At 42.2% G+C, this 9,312-nt stretch overlaps 1 protein-coding gene across 3 annotated transcripts in view; it reads left to right on the forward strand.

Moving 5' to 3' along the window:
* Positions 1–9,312, forward strand: part of LOC100116943 (tyrosine-protein kinase transmembrane receptor Ror) — a 324,541-nt gene that overhangs the window by 94,895 nt on the left and 220,334 nt on the right. The gene's annotated exons all lie outside the window — the stretch shown is intronic.

Raw genomic sequence — 9,312 nt, forward strand, 5'->3', positions numbered from 1 at the left:
TCCACTCCCCTGCTTCTACACCAAGCAAATTTCTTTTTCATTAATTATCTCGGAACTTTGCGCTCAACGGAATCGAGTAAAAAATCGTTTCCAATGCAAAATTTAACGCCCTTTCCATTGATGCCAGCCATTTTTTCATAGGTCAAGCCGATCTCGAGATATAAGCAAAAATAACTTTCGCACGCTGTTTTCGCATAGAACCCCTCGTTCTAGGAAGCTGCAAATTTCAGAATCGGCTTTTCCGACCCCGATTTACCAAATATCTAATTTTACTGGACTAGTAAGGGTCGTTAATGGCTGAGGTCGGAGTCATCACACTAATTGCGTACGGTTACAATTATATAACAATGGATTTTTTATGAAGCTTAAGTAATGACGATTCTACTAGGAAAGTAACTGCAACTTTTTAACATCAGATAATTTCACAGAATAGAATTAGCATTAGCATTTGTCCGCATTACCTGGCGTTCATAATACTTCACATTTCCCCTAAAAGACTTTTCATACAAATGTAAACTCTATTTTCATCTGCGAGCATTTTTAAAACTAATTTATTTCAAAGGTGCTAGAGTCTGATTTAAATCGCGTCTGACTTCGCACAAAGAAAATAATGCGAAAACTGATTATGAATGGCGAACACATATTTAAATTCGAGGATTGCCAGAAATGCAAATGCTTTCACCCGTCGCGCGCCGCTTGTTCTATTATATTAGAAACTCGCCGCGCAAGAGAGCGAATGAAGAAGTGGCGTCATCATTTACTGGAGCACGAGCGTAGGCAGTTCGAAAACCGTTTTCTAAGTATTACAGAAAGCAGGTGTCGGCGATTTATGCTTATGTTTGCGTGAGTTTCCGCTTTGCTGAATTTCGTCTTTCCAACGTGGCTCTCTCGAGATGTTAATCATTGATGGATCAGACCATGATGCTCATGCGTGAATTTTCTTTCTCGAGTTTCTCTTACTCGAGAGCTTACTTGAACGCATTTATGTCGGGCAATTATATTTAAATCAGCTCAACTCTTGAATGCAGTGATCGAAAGCAATTTGTCCTAATCAGAAAGAATCACGTATATGGCAGCGATCAATATTGCGCTTCGAAAAGTTTGATGAATACAAGCCTGCGCGTATAATACGTATATATGTATACCTGCCAGTTGTGCGTCACTCGTTCGAGAGGATATGGCTTATAACGCACTGGACGGTCGGGGTGCCCTTTTAATAAAAGTTTTCATAGAATTCGGCGCGTTGCTTAATGGCACGGAAAAAATGTTCGCTGCCATTATTCCCATAGAATTTGGAAAATATTTGCCGCAGGAAATAATGCTCATTGTCAACGTTGGATATATGGATAAATGCGGCCCTTTCAACGGCGCTTGAATAACCAAGCCCATATGAAAACTGAAAAGTCGTTTATTATTTCAAATGCGCACGATTTGTTTACACTAATAACTGTATATTTTATTTTTCGCGTTTCGTTCGTTCACAGATGTAGGAGCATTTATTCACGAGCCTTTTGTTCGACCATGAAACGGTCACGACTCTTCTTGGTCTTGTGCGCGTAGAAGATTTTAATTTTTGAGAAGAGCAATGATCATTTACTGATCTGCGTCTGAATTTTGACAGCAGATCACAAATAAAGATTTGATTTTATATTGATATATTTTTATAATATGAGAGGTCCGGGATACCAGGTAGTGGAAAGTCATTTCAATAATAATAGTATGTTATTTCTTTTCAATAACAAAATATATTCAATCAATATTCCTTTTAGATAGAATATTTCGTAAATTGCTAATATTCTTTATATAACAGAAATTTTTGTATGTTCGCTTTGATTATACAACATATTTGTAAGACAATACGATTAACTTTTGCGTTATTGGCTTTGGATCACGATTTTTCTAAGTATATAAACAATTCGAAATAATTCTAAGTTCTAGACTGATACGCGTTAGTTGCATTATCAGTTTTGACTCGACAAATTTATAAGTATTTGAGATACAGAAATTTTATAAGTTCAAAAAATATTCGAAAATATTCTAAGTTTTTTACCTGCTCAAGGCGTAATTTGCTCAAGAGCAGGGTATAGGCGCTTTAGTTGTGCTGGCGCTTAAGTTGCGCTTCGGCTAGTGAGCTAGTACTGGTTGTGCGGGTCCTTTTATAGGCCACGGAGAGAGCGGGAATCGAGCCGCCGGAAATCACATTCATGCTTGCACCAGAGATTAGAGGAGAGATTGTCGATGCCATGTTAAAAATGCGTGGCAAATTCGATCATGACGCCACTTGCGGCCTGCGATCGAACTATACGCATCTAGAAAAGGAGCGTAGGGGAAGTATACGCATCCAGCGGCAGTGGAGGAGAAGGGAGAGGCTCTATATAATCTTAGGTCCCCGCGCCTGATGCGGCGGAGGAAAAGTGATAAACGGCGACTGTCGAATTTGCGCATTCACACCTCGCGGTAGTTTCAACCAACGCCAAATAACTATTCGGGCATATTATTGGACTAAAAAGAATGTTTAAACAACAACATAAGTGTAAAAAAATTAGAATCTAAAACTTTTGAAAACTCATGATTGAAAACTTAAATTTTTTACAGGGATTATGGTTAAACCGGCACAAACAAGGTAAGCTTAAGCTTAAACAAAGCTAAATTAAACTAATAAGCCACCCCAGCCTCCCGATAAACATATGCTACTTTCAGTTTTCATATGCCAACGATGATCGTGGTGGCGCAGTCTACATTGTTGCTTGGTATTCTTATGCACTCGGGTTCCAGTCCGAGTCTCAGCAAATCTTTTTTTTTCTACTTGCTGATAAAATATACAGTATACAATAATAAGGCAATATGCCATTCTGCTTCTGCAATTATATTTCAATTTAGCTAAGTATACGGTGGGCCTGCAATAAATATAGATATAATTTACTTCTTAATCGTTTATGAAAACAAAGTATACAATGAAACTTCTTGAATTTTAGGAATACAAATCAATAATTTTTTTTTTTTAATATCAATGTAATTAATAAAACGTTATCGTACTAATAAGATAATTTAAATTTATTTAAAATTGTATTTTTTCTTTACGTAAAAAACTATAAATAATGGTAGTTATACATTGCAGGTCCCCTCTGTACCGTATACTTACCTAAATTTAAATATAATTGCAGAAGTAGAATGGCATATTGCGTTATTATTGTATACTATATATTTTATCAGCAAGTAGAAAAAAAAAATTTGCTGAGACTTGGACTCGAACCCGAGTGCATAAGAATACCAAGCAACAATGTAGACCGCGCCACCACGATCATCGTTGGCATATGAAAACTGAAAGTAGCATATGTTTATCGGGAGGCTGGGGTGGCTTATTAGTTTAATTTAGCTTTGTTTAAGCTTAAGCTTAACGTGTTTGTGTCGGTTTAACCATAATCCCTCTAAAAAATTAAAGTTTTTAATTATGAGGGTTGATTTCATAAAGACTATCATGGCCACTGACATTAAGGGCTTAGAGTTTAGTCTGTAATAGAGTTTATCGGTGATTGTTTATAAATATATCATTGTTTATGAATCATATTCACCGCGTAAGCCCGAATCCTTGACAGTTACCGCCGCTTATATTATTTCTCCTCTATGCTCTGCCGCACCGCGATGTGATTGTGCACTCTCTACTTCCCTCTTCGCCGCTGCTGGTGGTGGGGAAGCTAGTTGCGTACGGCCGCCCCTACTTCTCCTCCGCTGCTTCTAGATGCGTATAGTTCGGAGCGAAAACCGCAGGGCGGCGCTAGCTTACGACTGCATATCGCACAGCACGCTTTCGCCTATGCTCATCGGCAATCTCTCCTCTAATCTCTGCTTGCACACACTCATTCACATCTATATACAAAAATCATTCACACACTTATAATATAACGCGCGCGCCTCGCCGCCACTGCGTCGAACTCCTTCTCTTGCGCCGCTGCGCTCGCCACTCAATATATACAGATATACAAGTGTGTTGCGCGCTCTCCCCGCTCTAACGCTGCTTCTGCTGCTGCCGCTCGCTGGCTCGTGGCGCTGATGGTGTTATGCTGCCGTGAGCTCAGCTGTCTCGGAGCGTTTGAATGAAGAGTGGGGGAGCGCGAGATCCTCGCGTAAAATCTAGAATTTTGTTCCACGAAAATTAGTTTTAAATAAAATTAATAATTTTTATGCGGAGTCTGTACGGGATGTTACAAACATTAAGTATATTTTTCGCGCACGCTTCTAGGTTTCCCATTCGCCCAAAGAGCTTTCCGTAATAATGAATGAAACTGCGCTCGGGTAAAAATAATTTTTTTTTTGTCATCATTTTGATAAATAAAAATTTATCGTATAATAAACTGCTTCAATACTTGCAGCGTCGGGATCATCATTTGCACTTTAAAAAGTCGTGTGATTGATGGGCCAATGAAACTTGGAGAATACCAGACGATAAATCGTGCGTGCGGCAATTATATTTCTCGAACTTTGACAAAACAGCGCGGGGCAAGCACCCGCGCTCATTATAATTTATGTTCTGCTTGTTCCTTGATACCCAATTATATACTACTCATAACGAGCCCGCGCATCCGACGAATAACTTGAGACTACCGGTTACGGGATTTTTATGCCTTTTCACGATCTGTTGTGCTTTTTTTTAAATTTAAAAGTCCGTTTTAGTGCCCTTAAACTGCTAAGTGTATCGTAATTCTATTTTATACCGCGGATTATTTTTGGAAAATCACACTTTTTATATCTCTGTCTGTGATAAATCTTTCGACGTATCGTCAGAGAGTTTGTTGACCGACGACGTAAAACTATTTTCGGTGATCACAACTTGCGGATTCGATTCAAAAAATCGAAATCCAAAAATAAAGTACAAGAGGAAGACCGGCGATAAACGTGAGGTAACGAGAGCGCCTATCGACATCATCGATCCCTCATCGATGATAGGAACTGCAATATGGCAAACGGGAGTAAGTAATAAGCAAGCCCGTATCCCCCTACTAGCATCGCGCATTACAACCACATAACGCAACCAGTTACGGCGAATATACAGGATACCTTTCGCGTGGGGGTATTGTGCGAGCGGCATAAATCTCGGCATTTATTGCCGTTATATGCTAAATAGGACCCGCGAAAACCTTGGAAAAGAAAGAAAGGAAGAGGGCCCCGCAGCAGCTGGCACACGAAGCGAAACGCGGAAGAATAATGCTGTGCCCGCGCGGTTCGTTTTGTTCGGCGCGTCATTGTACTATTTGAAGGTTTGCGCCTCGCGCGGGGTCCAGGCGTTTTGTGTCCGCGCGTACTACTTCACGTCTTGTTTTGTCTCTGATCTCACTCATGGGACTGCTTAAGTGGTTCTTTTGTAGGTTTGCCGCGCTGTTTAATGGGTTTTTCGGCGCTGCTCTTTTCTACAGTTCAAGGCCGATTGATTTTATGGTTCTATGCTTTATAAATCAAACTTTTTCGACAGAGGAATACAAACGAGTCTAGCCCTATGACTCTTTTTTCATTAAACACTGGTTTTAAATAATCGAAAAACGAAGACAAATATCGGTAGCACACCTCAACGCAAACGAACCAAAAGATCTACTTCCTCCTCTTCGTCCCTATAACACTTCCTCTCTTCTGGTACATCCCAGCGTCGCTCTCACTCTCGCTACATATATGCAGCAAAGTCTTCTCTCTCGCAAAGCATCTCGCAAAGCCGGCACACGGCGTGTTATGTTGTGCTGCAGGTCGCGCGCGATCGTTACCACTGATTTATGCGCTCATTCGTTTTCCTGATGCTCCTCCCGCATCCTTTCGCGCGTCTTCTCCCTTTTTCCCCCCTCGAGGCTCACATGCACACGCGCCCGCCGCGCGCGTCCATGTTCGGGGCTCATTTTGTTAGTCTTTCTTGCGGGCGCCGTCCGCGAAGAAAGAGAGAGAAGGAAGCGAGGAAGGGACGGCCTGCAGGACCTCTTTTATTTTCAATTATGAACGAGCGCCGAGAGCCGCGCGCTCGTTTCTTTTTATCTCCTTCCTTTTTTCTCAAAGGCTTGTTGCGCGCTTTTTTCTCTCCTTTGCGAGCTGCGCGGAAAAAATGGACGCTATAAAGTAGTCGCGGGCAAGGTCGTCTTGAGCAGACGCCGCTGGCCAGAGGCTAATGTATGTGTGTGTGTGTGTGTGTGTGTGTGTGCCGCGCAGGTATATGGCGGTCCGTTAATGGGAATTTGTTTGCTTTGATGAAGTATGAGATTCTAGTTTATTTTTTAGGACGCCTTTCACGGTACTGTCGCTGCTTTATGGCTGTTTTTCAGTCTCCGTTATACGGGATCTGTGCGCGGAGATAATTAATCGCGTTATACGGTCTGCAGGCCGTGGAATTGGATTAGACGCTGGACTCTTTTTGTGTCGCCTTAATTTAACAGCTGTTGCGTAAGGCTAGACTTTTCTGAGTTTTATGCGTGTGAAGTACTGTCGCGTTGAGGTGTATATAGTACCAAGTACATTTTTGAAGAATGTATTACATATAGGAAAAAAATTTAATTTTCTGTGGTTCGTTTCGTTCGCTTTATTTATCTTTACATTTAATTAAAATTTATTTGCGAATAAAAAACCTTTTCAGTATCCTGCATTTGATTGCATAAAAGAATTTTTGATTCCACTTTATTCGACGGCACGTATTTCAATAATAAATATAAAGCAGAATTGAATTCAGCTATACCCTTCACAATCAGTTCTGTAGAGAAGAATATTCATAGAAATAATTAAATTATCGCCTAATTGGCTTAACTCGCTCGAAAATAGGGTCATGGCTCCAATAAATACGCAAGAATACAGCGAAAGCAAATCCATCGCTGAATGGCCCCATCTGCAGCGCAGTACCTCCATACACCTCGAGCAGCCACACGTCGTTTGGAATAAAGCCGTCCGCGCAGGCGCCGCTAAATTTAAATCTATCGCCCGCCCCGGCGTCGAACAACTAAAAAAGAAGAATCGCGCAAGCAGAGCAAAGGCTACCGCGCGGATCTGATGTACCCAGCTATATATACCTCGTAGCGGCCGACAGAGCAGCACAATGAAATGCGCATCTTGGCAAATTCCTTTCAGAAGAGAAGGCGGGATTGCATCCTGATCGGAAGCGGTCCAAGTCCATTACGCCTGGCGGGGCTTTTAAACTCGAAACTTTTCGCCGAACCAACCGCTACCAACACCCCCCCCCCCCCTCAACTTCTTCGTCGCCGTCGTGTCCTCTTCCATCCTTCTCTTCCGATGCTCTTCTGCAGGGAAATTCAAAACCGCGAGTAAAGAGCTACATCTCGCGCTTGCGAAACTCCGCGATGGTTATTCGATTTGAGGGATGAAGCGCAACGCGCCGCTCGCTCTTGCGTTGTATACACACACATAAAGTATATACATCGAGGAATTTCGATTAGTTTTCGTTGTTGCAGGAACTCGCGAGAGAAAATCTCGCGATGGGAAACTGTAAACCGATAGTTTAATTCCGCTCAACGCTCAACAAGCCGAATTGCCGATGAATGGAAACTATTTTCGTTTTCAATCTACCATGAAATCTATTTAAATGTGTGTCTTGAATCCCATTATAAAGTACCGAGCCGTGTAGAACCGTGAAAAATGAAAAGCTTTATAAAGCCTCGAGTAAGCTTCCGATCGCTTTATGAAACGCGCTGCTCTCACATTCTTCGTAATTGAAAAGATACGACACGAAGCGCAAAAAAGCTCTCTCGCTCGCTCGTGATTCCTCCAGATTTTATTTAATTCCGCAACGTCCATGCGGCTCCATTGTGTAAATCCTATGGCCGCAGTTATCTTGAATTGCCAGAGATGCTCGTCACCAGCTCAAATATCCCGGCCGGCGTCGCGCCGCGACGCGTCTGTTTGCGAGCCGACATCGTGGTCGTGTACACCTCAAACGTAGCGTAGGTGGTGACCGGGAAAAATCGCCGTCGGTTTATTGACACTTGATTTGCTTGGACTTTACCGCATCAGTTTCATCTAGGGTCAGCAGAAAAATATTCATGGTTTATTTGATCGAAAGGCAGTTCTCTAATTAATTTTGTTTTGCGAAAACTCGGATCACAGGTACTATTTTTCATTCGAAATAACAGACCCTCAGCTTTCAAATACGCAACAAATTTTGTTCTTAATCAATTTCGAACGAATATTCGCTCTCTCAATTTCACGTGCGAAGCCTTGCAAATATTTTGCGGTATGGAAAGCGTACACTCTAACGCTACACTCGAAGGTATACATATATGCTTTCATTAGTCTATGCGCATCGATTCGCAGAAAAACTCAAAACAAACAAAACGTATTTTCGCAAGTCGAAACGCATATTCATAGTTTGCTAACCGAAAATAAATATTTACAGGTCAGTATACTGAAAATTCCCGTTGACTTGAGAGGTGCAGGCGGCGAAGATCATTTACCGTTAAACAAGGTATAACGCAACTCAATTTAGCGGCCAAAAGAGTGCTGCATCCAGCATATTTAAAGAGCGGCAAAATTTTCAAATTAAAAGCGCTTCTCGTCGGTGTCGAAACAAAGCAGCTCGTAACGCGAAACAGAAGACGTAGAGCTTGCGCATAACTGTTCCGCGCGTTAATTGCCAAACTCTTCAAACTAACCGCAGCGCTGTGTCGAAACTTGGTAACGAGTTTCGCGCCTGCGGCGTCGGCGTTGTCACATTTTCCGCTGAAAAAATTGCCCTGCGGCGTGAATTTGCATAATAAACCGAGAGCGCGCAAGGCCGAGGAGGAGAATTTTCACGCGCCAATGTGTAATATCTATGCGTGTTTTCGCGACACTAATCTCGTGCGCGTGTGAGTGCTGCAGCGATGAAGATGCAGCGGCGGCGGTGGAAAATTTACGAGGGAAAAAGTCGGCCGCGAGCGTAAATCTCGCGGGAGTCGACGCTCGGCGAAAATAATCCGAAGTGTGTGATTAAATATTATTAACTCGGTCGCGCGAGCACGTACGGACTTGCCGTGTACTGTATACGCCGGAGGGATAGGGGGTGTAATCGCTACGACTTTTACGCGCTCGTAAACACTTCAGGTTTGATTGGTGGACCGGGGTCGCACGCGACTCGCGTATGAAATACTGTGATTATGGAAAGTTGTCGATAAGGCTCCGCGAGTTTATTGTCAACGTCCTTTGTTCAATTACTGGGCAGCGTTCGTGACTAGAAGCTCCGCGTTTAATGTATAGTACACTCTGAAATGCGTACCTCTGTTTACAAAAATATAGACTTTGTATCGAAGATTCAAAATTGTTTATTTAAATTCACCTCGAGCTCAGCGTATATAGCCT

This window comes from Nasonia vitripennis, chromosome 1 (assembly GCF_009193385.2).
Source record: "Nasonia vitripennis strain AsymCx chromosome 1, Nvit_psr_1.1, whole genome shotgun sequence".
Classification (NCBI taxonomy): Eukaryota; Metazoa; Arthropoda; class Insecta; order Hymenoptera; family Pteromalidae; genus Nasonia; species Nasonia vitripennis.